This window comes from Trichosurus vulpecula, chromosome 7 (assembly GCF_011100635.1).
Source record: "Trichosurus vulpecula isolate mTriVul1 chromosome 7, mTriVul1.pri, whole genome shotgun sequence".
NCBI classification, from domain to species: domain Eukaryota; kingdom Metazoa; phylum Chordata; class Mammalia; order Diprotodontia; family Phalangeridae; genus Trichosurus; species Trichosurus vulpecula.
The window spans coordinates 20535305-20545195 of record NC_050579.1 but is presented as its reverse complement, the minus strand read 5'-3'; positions in this window follow the sequence as shown (position 1 = coordinate 20545195).

Below are 9891 nucleotides of genomic sequence, written 5' to 3'. Positions count from 1 at the left end.
AATTCATTTAGAGCTCAAGATTTTAATGAATCCAGTTCAAGTGGGGCCAGAATACCTATAAATGAGAAGAATATGGACTTTGCTTCCTTAAAATATCAGTGTGTTCTGTGCCTCACAAAATAGCCTCAGGGAAGCAACCGGGTACTTTTGTGGAGCCTGGCAAATACTCGAATATGAATTTGAAACTTCATGACTGTTATAGAATCCACTCTGGTGAGAAACCTACAAATGGAATGAGTGTGAGAAACGTTTCAGTGACAGCCAGTCTACACACCAGAGAAAAATCCTATAAATGCAAAGGCTGTGAGAAATAAATACCCAGACCAGAAGGCCACTCTACTCTCCACACCAGGGAGCAGGATCAAGCAGTGTGGCAAGGAGAACAGAGCTACATTCTTCATATTTTGGTTTCTCTGCCACACTCTTGACTCATGTTGGCCTTGACCACTAAGATCCTCACATCTTTTTCAAAATATATATATATATATAGACCTTGGGGGGGGGGGGCGGAGATCAGGTTCAAGTGACTTGGCCAAGGTCACAAAGCTAGTAAGTATTTGAGGCTGGATTTGAGCTCAGGTCCTCCTGACGGCAGGGCTGGTGCTCTATCCACTGTGCCACCTAGCTGCCCCTAAAAATACTGTGAGAAACACGGTTTTGGGGATCACCGGACTTCCTGGGCAGGGCCAAAGCCCTGAGGAAGAACCAAATGATGGTCCCTTAGTCTATGGGGATCACAGGACCTCCCTAGGCAGGGTCAGGCCCTGAGGAAGAACCACATGATAACCCCTAACGAAGGCTGTGCAGACCACAGGACTCTCAGAGGAAGACCAAGTGATAGCCGCCCTTCTAACTGTGGGGATCACAGGGCTTCCTAGGGGTTGAACCCTGAGGAAGACCCAAGTGATGGCCCCTTAGAATGGTTGGGGGATCACAGGAATTCCTAGGGTTGGACCCTGAGAAAGAACCATGTGATAACCCCTAAGGAAGGCTGTGCAGACCACAAGGTTTCCCAGGGAAATCCCAAGTGGTAGCCCCTTAACACCACTGTGGGGATCACAGGACTCCCCAAGACAGGGTCAGGAAGTTAGCCCAAGATGTGCTTCCACACCTCATTGCTTTCCTGGTAGCATGGCCTTAGGAAGATCCATGTAATTTGATCATTCTCACCCAAAGAACTCAGCACCAGAGTGGGCAGGTGTGTTGGTAAGCAAAATGGGCTCCTTAGCACTTAGTTCAACCAAGTGCCCTTGAATAGTTTGGCTTTTGTTCCCTTTGAGTAATTTAGTGTATTTCATTGAGCCTTACTAGGCGCTAAGCCCCAGGCCCAAATCCCTATTAGGTGTAAAACCTATGTGGGTGTGGATTGCCAACTAAGGTGGGGCCCAAGGTGGAGCTAAGTCCAGGGAGGGTCTAGTTTACATGTCTGGGAGAGCAGAGGCTCTTAGACCAAGTGGGTTTAAGTCACCTCTTTGTGATGATTCTAGGTCACATGGGTGAGTCGCATGTGTGACTCACCCCTGATGCTGAAAAAGATATAAAACCAGGGGTTGGCCTCCTCTTCCTTGGAGCTCATTCCCGCAGCAGTGGTGGCGGCGTGACTCTGAGCCAGCCCTTGTTCCAAGCTCCCAGGCTGAACCTAGATGTTGGTAACTATGAATCTGTATTGGGTCTGTCTGTTGATGTTTGTAATTTGTTTGTAATTTGCTCTGAAGTTCAGGGTGCTGGCCTTCTCCCCTGCACTAAGTGACTGATATTTATATGCTGAATTACAGTAAGCTTGTCAACCCCTTCACGTAGCTTTCCTTATTAAAGCAGATCAAAAGAACCTGTGCTGTTGACAGCTTTCTGGGTGCTGGCTGTGGGTAGATCTTATACCCCCACAGAAGCTGGTCGCCAGATTGTGGAAACAGCAGAGGAAGGCATTTGTTACACTCCTTGAGAGAAGAGGCATACTGCTCCCTAGGAATGTTCACACTGATACAGCAGTAGGAGTGAGGGTAACCAGCTCCTCCCCTCCTGTTTGAGTTATGGTTAGTTTCCATTCTTTACTTTTTTACGTAGTTTTCTTAACTTATACAGTTTACACAGGTAGGATAATAAGGACACAGAAGCAAAAGTGAAGTTAATTAGTTCTGTCTTCCTCGTCTGAGTTAGGATTAGTCTACATTCTTTATTACCCTACCTTCCCTCCTTAACATATGTAAATTGTGCAGAGTAGTAGACCTGGACACTTGACCAGGACCTAACCCTTGAACTGACCTGATAAGCTTGGACTGATTCAACCAGTTCAGCTTCTCTCGCTTTCCTGATCCCCGGCTGGCCATTGTCTTGGTAGGTGAACTTTAACTCAGTTACATGGATAGCTTCTGTGGGAGCAAAACCAGATTCCGTATCTTTTCTTACAATACAGACTTTTAAAAGATATTATCTATCAATGCCTTCTCCATCCTCCACTGGTATAGAGTTTTTTTAATTGACATATAGAACGTTTTCACCTTCATTTCCCAACATTTATTTCCCCTTTGTTATTGTTTGGCCTTTTCAGTCATGTCCAAATGTTTATGACTCCATTTGGGAATTTTCCTGGCAAAGATAATGGAGTGGTTTCCCATTTCCTCTCCAGCTTATTTTATAGATAAGGAAACTAAGGCAAACAGGGTTAGGTGACTTGCCCAGGGTCATCCAGCTAGTGTGTGTCTGAGGCCAAATTTGAGCTCATGGAGATGAGTCTTCCTGATTCCAAGCCCAGTATTCTATCCACTGAACCAGCCAGGTGCCCTCATTTCCCCTTGGTCATCCCTTATCACAAAGAATTTTTAGAAGGCAGTTCAGCAAAAATAGCCAAATGCCACAGTATATGCTACATTCCGCACCCACAGTCCTCCACCTCTTCAAAGAAGGGAGTAAGGTGCCTTCTTAGATCTTGTTTTCTAATTACAGCTTCAATTTTATTACTGTTCTTCCACTTCACATGGTTGCAATCATTCCCACTGGTATTGCTGATCTACTGAGTCCAAGAAGAAGACTTTACATTTCTTCCTATTAAATGTCATGCCATCAGATGAAGTCCATCATTCTAGGAGGAAGGGAATAAGCATTTACTTAGCACCTATTATGTAGGTGGGTGTTTACAACCATCCTGGGGGGTAAGTGCTATTTTTATCCCCATTGTATGGGTGAGGAAACCAAGGCAGACAGAGATTAAATGATTTGCTCAGGGTTGTGAGAAATGGTGGAAGCAGTTTTGTTTCTACAGAGTTGAAAGTATTCTTCCCCCGCTCCTCCCTGCCCCCAGCTTTAGCAGAATGTCAGTCAGGTGACGGATTACAACCAGTTCTAATCAGAGCTGGAATCTAGCAGAGACCAGGCTTCTGGCTGGGTGAAAGGTTAGAAGCTTGTACAGATGCTTAAATAAGCCATTTGAGGAGGGCATGACGTGGGTAGTTCAGGGGGTTGCATCTGGCCAATGAAGAGCCAGGTGGGAGATTTGAATTAGGAGCCAATTAAAGGACTGGTATTTGTCTGGGTCCCTTGTACTCCCCTTATTCTGTTCAGGGGATGTATTTTATTTATTCATATTTATTTATTTATTACATTTATTCAGAACAAACAAATGTAAAATATAATTAAAACGTTCCTGGCTTCCCAACACATATTGTTTATTCCTAGTCAATGTGAGTATATTTATAACAGAGTCAGACAGCTAGTAAGTATCTGATACTGGATTTGAACTTAGGTCTTCCTAACTCCAGGCTCAGTGCTCTATCCATTGCACCACCTAGCCTGCTAAACTCTTTATTTGGTTCCTGACTCAGTCGTCCATGACACTAACTTTCCCAGCTTTGTGCCATCTGAAAATGTGACGTGTGCTCTCTATGTCTGTCTTCTAAGTTACTGGGGGGAAATGGCAAATAGAATAAGGCCAAGGAAAGAGCCTTGTGGCATTCTATTAGAGACCTTCATGTAGATTGACAACAATTGATTAATTATCACTTGGGAGGGTCTCCTCCAATATCCTTCAAAAAAAATAATCTGATGTCTTCCATTGCTATAGTCTAGACCAGAGTTCTATCCCATCAAATCTCCATACTACCTATAAGATCATAGGTATTCTCTCCTATTAAGATTTCCAGCTGTGTCATGGAAGCAAAGATAACAAATTAATTGGAAACTAAATCCTCAAGAATGAGTGGGTCAAAGAACAAGTCATAGAAACAATCCAAAGAGAGTGACAACATGTAATGGCAAGCAAAGTGGGACTTTTTGCTGTTTTTTTCTTTTGGAACGCTTCTCAGCACTAAGGCAATCCAGTGCCTTTGATTGAGTCTTGCCTTTGTTTGAATCAAGAGTCTTTGATTGGATCAAGATTCCTTGATTGGAAAAAGTATATATACTCTGAGGTTAGCATTTTGCTTTGGGGGCCCACTCATTGGGAGAGCATTTGTGTGATTTGACCAGATGAGACTCTGGGTAGATGTTAAGGAGCCCTCCAGCTTTGAAAACCCAGATGTTGGTGCCTTTCTCTCTGGTAACTATGTATGTATTGCTATGGACAGGCAGTTAAAAGCCCTGTCTAATGATTTGTGTTATTTGCTCTGTTTATATAATTTCTGCTTATAATTCTGTTTGTGTTTTCTCTGAGGTTCAGGGTGCTGATTTTTTCCCCTGAACTAAGCAAATGATATATGTCTGTTTAATTAAAGTGAGATTATAAACCCCTTAAAGTTGCTTTCCTTAGAAAAGCAAATCAAAGAGCTTGTGCTAGCAGCCCTCCTGTGTACTGGTGTTATTGGCCTTACACCTCCCCAGCCTCTGCAAGCAGCACTGTTGTTACATAACAGTGAGAAAACATAGTAAAATTGGTGGGATGCAGGGAAAATTTATATCCCTAAAAGCATACATCAATAAAAGAAAGAAAAAATAAATCAATGAATTGAGTATGCAACTAGAAAAACTAGAAAAAGAATGAATTAAAAATCCCCAATTAAACATCAAAATGAAAATCCTAGAAATCAAAGGAGAGATGGATAAAATGGAAAGGTTTGGGATTTTTTTTTAACATTGAACTAGAAGCTAGCTTTTGGGGGAAAACCCAATAAAATAGATAAACTATTGGTTAATTTGATTCAGAAAATAGAAAGAGTGAGTATACCAACAATGAAGAATAAATTAAAACAATTATTAGGAGTTATTTTGCCCAATTATATGCCAGTAAAACTGACAATCTAAGTGAAGTGGATGGATATTTACAAAAATATAAAATGCCCAGTATAATAGAAGAGGAAATAGAATACTTAAATCAGCACATCTTAGAAAAAAGAAACTGAGCAAGCTTCTCACAAAATACAACGACCATTCGTATTTAAAAAAAAAAACCAAACCACTAGAAAGCACAAAATAAATGGAGCCTTGCTTTTTTAATATTTAATTTATCTATTTTCAGTTTTCAACATTCATTTCCATAAGTTTTAAATTTTCTCCCCCTCCCTCCCACTTCCCTACCCAAGGCAGCATGCAATCATATATGGGCTCTACACATACATTCCTATTAAACACATTTTCACATTAGTCATATTGCATAGCAGAATTATAACGAGTGGGAGAAACCATGAGAAAAATAAAAAACAAAACAAAACAGATGAGAAAAGAGTCTGCTTCATTCTGCATTCTGACTCCGTAGTTCTTTCTCTGGATGTGGATGGCATTTTTCAAGAGTCCTTTGGAAAAGTTTTAGGGTCCTTGCTAGCTATAGCAATAAGACAAGAAAAAGAAATTGAAGGAATGAAAACAGGCAATTGAGGAAAGGAAACTAGCACTCTTTGCATATGACATAATGGTATACTTAGAGAACCTTAGAGAATCAACTGAAAAACTAGTTGAGACAATTAACCTCTTTAGCACAGCTGGAAGACATAAAATAAACCCACATAAATAATCAGAATTTCTATGCATTACCAATCAAACCCAGCAAGAAGGGATAGAAAGAGAAATTCCATTTAAAATAACTGTAGACAATATAAAATACTTGGGAGTCTATGCCAAGGCAAAGCCAGAGGCTACGGGAACACAATTACAAAATACTTTTCATACAAATACAGTCAGATCTAAACAATTGGAGAAATATGAATTGCTTATGCATGGGTCAGCTGAGCCAACATAATAATAAAATGATATAAAGGACAATTCTACCTAAGTTAATTTACTTATTCAGTGCCATACAAATCAAGCTACCAAGGAATTATTTTATAGAGCTAGAAAGAATAACAAAATTCATCTGGAAGAACAAAAGGTCAAGGATATCAAGGCAGTCAGTGGAAAAAATGTGAAAGAAGGTGGCTTAGCAGTACCAGATTTCAAACTGTGTTACAAAGCATTAGTCATCCAAACAATCTGGTACTGGCTAAGAAATAGAGTGGTGAATCAGTGGAATAGAATAGATACACAATGTTGTTGTTGTTGTTGTGTTTGTCCATTCTCAAAGAGGACCATGACATCAGGGGAATGATGACGTGACTTGCAGCAGACTTTGATTTGAGTGAGGGAGGGCTGTACAAGGTCACCATCCTCACTTTCTCCACCAGAGCCATCTGGGTCCAGTGATCTGATATTCACCAGGATGACTAGAGATGGCCCAGGATGCATTGGAAGACCCCGGCCCTTTCAGGCTAAGGTCTTTTCAGATTCTCACTTTGAGCCAGGTAATGCCCATTCGGTGAATAGGCCTCTTTAAGAAGTTAATCAAGGGATGGCCCTTTTAATCAAAACTCAAAAACTCCAAACTGGGAGGGGAAGATCCTCAGGGTTCCTGGCCAAAAGAGAAACAGTTACTATTTGGTATTTACATTCACTCCCTGCTAGGAGGGCAGGGATCTATTGTCCAAACTATGAGCTCCAGAGTAAACTGGGTTTAAGCCTTGGTTTTTGAGAAAGAAATCTAGCCAGTAAACCAGAAGTTAAGAAGGCAGCCTTCAGCCATTGAAATGTACTTTGCTTTGGGCAGAGGAAGTAGAGGGAGAGAGAGTGAGAGCAGGAGAGGGACAGGAAGGGGGAGGGGGAGGGGGAAGGAAAGGGAGAGGGAGAGGGAGAGGAAGAGGGAGAAAGAGAGGGGGAGGGGGGAGGGGGGAGGGGGAGAAGGAGAAGCTACTCACAGGTTGTGTTTATCCTTTGAAGAAGACCATGACATCAGGGAAATGATGACATGACTTGAAGTTGACTTTAATTTGAGTGAGGGAGGCCTACTCACTGAATGGGCATTACCTCACTCAAAGTGAGAACCTGAAAAGAATTTAGCCAGAAAGAACCAGGGTCTCCCAATGCATCCTGGGCCATCTCCAGTCGTCCTGGTGAATATCAGGCCACTGGACCCAGATGGCTCTGGAGGAGAAAGTGAGGCTGGTGACCTTGCACAGATATACAATATGCAGTAGTAAAAGACCCTAGTAATCTAGTGTCTGATAAATCCGAAGACCCAAGCTTTGGAGGCAAGAACTCTCCATTGGACAAAAATTGCTGGGAAAACTGGAAAGTGGTTTAGCAGAAACTAGGTGCAGACCAACATCTCCCAATGCTAAATGGATAAATCATTTAAACATAAAAGGCGATATCATAAGTTTATTAGAGGAACAAGGAAAATGTACCTGTCAGATCTATGGATGAGAAAAGAGTTTATGACCAAACAAAAGGAGAGGATCATGGCAGGTAAAATGAGTAATTTTGACTAAATTAATACCTGTATACACAGAAAAAAACTAATATAGCCACAATTAGAAGGATAGCAGGAAACTGGAGGGAAATTTTTTTACAGCAAGTTTCTCTGATAAAGGCCTCATTTCTTTTTTTTTAATTTTAAATTAGATTTTTTATTTTTAGTTTACAACACTTAGTTTTACATGTTCTTGAGTTTCAAATTTTCTTCCCTTCCCTCCCCTCCCCCCTGCTCCCCAAGATGGCATGCAGTCCAATATAAATTCTACATAGCCCTTAGCATTAAACTTATTTACACAATAGTCAAGTTGCAAAGAAGAATTATGACCAATGGAACGAATCATGAGAGAGAAGAAATAAAACCCCCCAAAAAAGAGGAAAAAAAAAAGAAAGCAAATAGTTTGCCTCAATCTGCATTCAGACTCCACAGTTCTTTCTCTGGTTGTAGCTCGCTTTTTCCATCGTGAGTCTTGGAGCTGTCTCTGAACCTTGTATTGCTGAGGAGAGCCAAGTCTATCAGAGTTAGTCATCACAGAATCAATGACTGTGGTTGTGTACAATGTTCCCCTGGTTCTGCTCCTCTCACTCAGCATCAGATCATGTAGGCCTTTACAGGTTATTATGAAGTCCATATCTTCCCCATTTCCTACGGCACAATAGTATTCCATCACATTCATATGCCACAACTTGTTCAGCCATTCCCCAATTGAGGGGCATCCCCTTGATTTCCAATTATTTGCCACCACAAAAAGAGCAGCTATAAATACTTTTGTACATACAGGTTCCTTTCCCACTTGTGTGATTTCTTTGGGATACAACCCTAGAAGTAGTATTGCTGGGTCAAAGGGAATGCACATTTTTATAGCCCTTTGGGCATAGTTCCAAATTGCTCTCCAAAATGGCTGGATCTGTTCACAACTCCACCAACAATGTAGCAGTGCTCCAATTTTCCCACATCCTCTCCAGCATTTATCATTTTCCTGTTTTGTCATGTTAGCCAATTTGACAGGAGAGATGTGGCACCTAAGAGTTGTTTTGATTTGCATTAATCTAACCAATAGTGATTTAGAGCATTTTTTCATATGACTATGGAGAGCTTTAATTTCTTCCTCTGAAAATTGCCTGTTCATATCCTTTGACCATTTCTCAATTGGGTAATGACTTGTATTCCTATAAATATGGCTCAGTTCCCTGTATATTTTAGATATGAGAAGGCCTCATTTCTTAAATATATAGGGAACTGAGCCACATTTATAAAATAAAAGTCATCCCCCAATTGATAAATGGTCCAAAAAATATGAACAGACAGTTTTCAGAAGAAGTCAAAACTATCAATAGTTTAAATTTTAAAATGTTCTAAATCACCATTGATTAGAGAAATGCAAATTTAAACTACCCTGAGATACTACATCACACCTTTCAGATCGACTAACATGACAAGAAAGGAAAATGACAAATGCTGGAAAGGATGTTGGGGGAAAGAAAAGATGCATTGTTGGTAGAATTGTAAACTGGTTAAACCATTCTGGAAAACAATTTGGAACTACACCTAAAGAGCTATAAAACTGTGCATACCCTTTGACCCAGTGATACCATGACTACATCTGTATCCCAAAAAGATCACAAAAAATGGAAATTTATCTATTTGTACAAAAATATAGTTGCTCTTCTTCTGATGGCAAAAAATTGGAAACTGGGGAGATGTTCATCGATTGGGGAATGGCTGAACAAGTTGTGGCATATGATTGTGATGGAATACTATTCTGCTATAAGAAATGGAGGAGGATGGTTTCAGAAAAAACCTGGGAAGACTCATATGAACTGATGCAGAATGAAGTGAGCAGAACCAGGAGGACATTGTACATAGTTACAGCAATACGGTAATGATCACCGACTGTGACAATTCTAAAGGACTTGATTTATTTCCATCTTTAGTGAGAAAACTCATTAACTCTGAGTGCAGATTGAAGCTGACTTTTTGTTTAAACTTTCTTAGTTTTTCTTGGGGTTCGTGTGTGTTTTATTTTCCAACATGGCTAATATGGAAATGTTTTAAAAGACTCATATGTATAATTAATATGCTGTTTATCTTCTCATGGTTGTGGGGAAAGAGTGGGTGGGAGGGAAAGTGTTCAGAACCTAAAATGTTAAAAAATTCTTGTTGAAAAATGTTTAAATGTAATT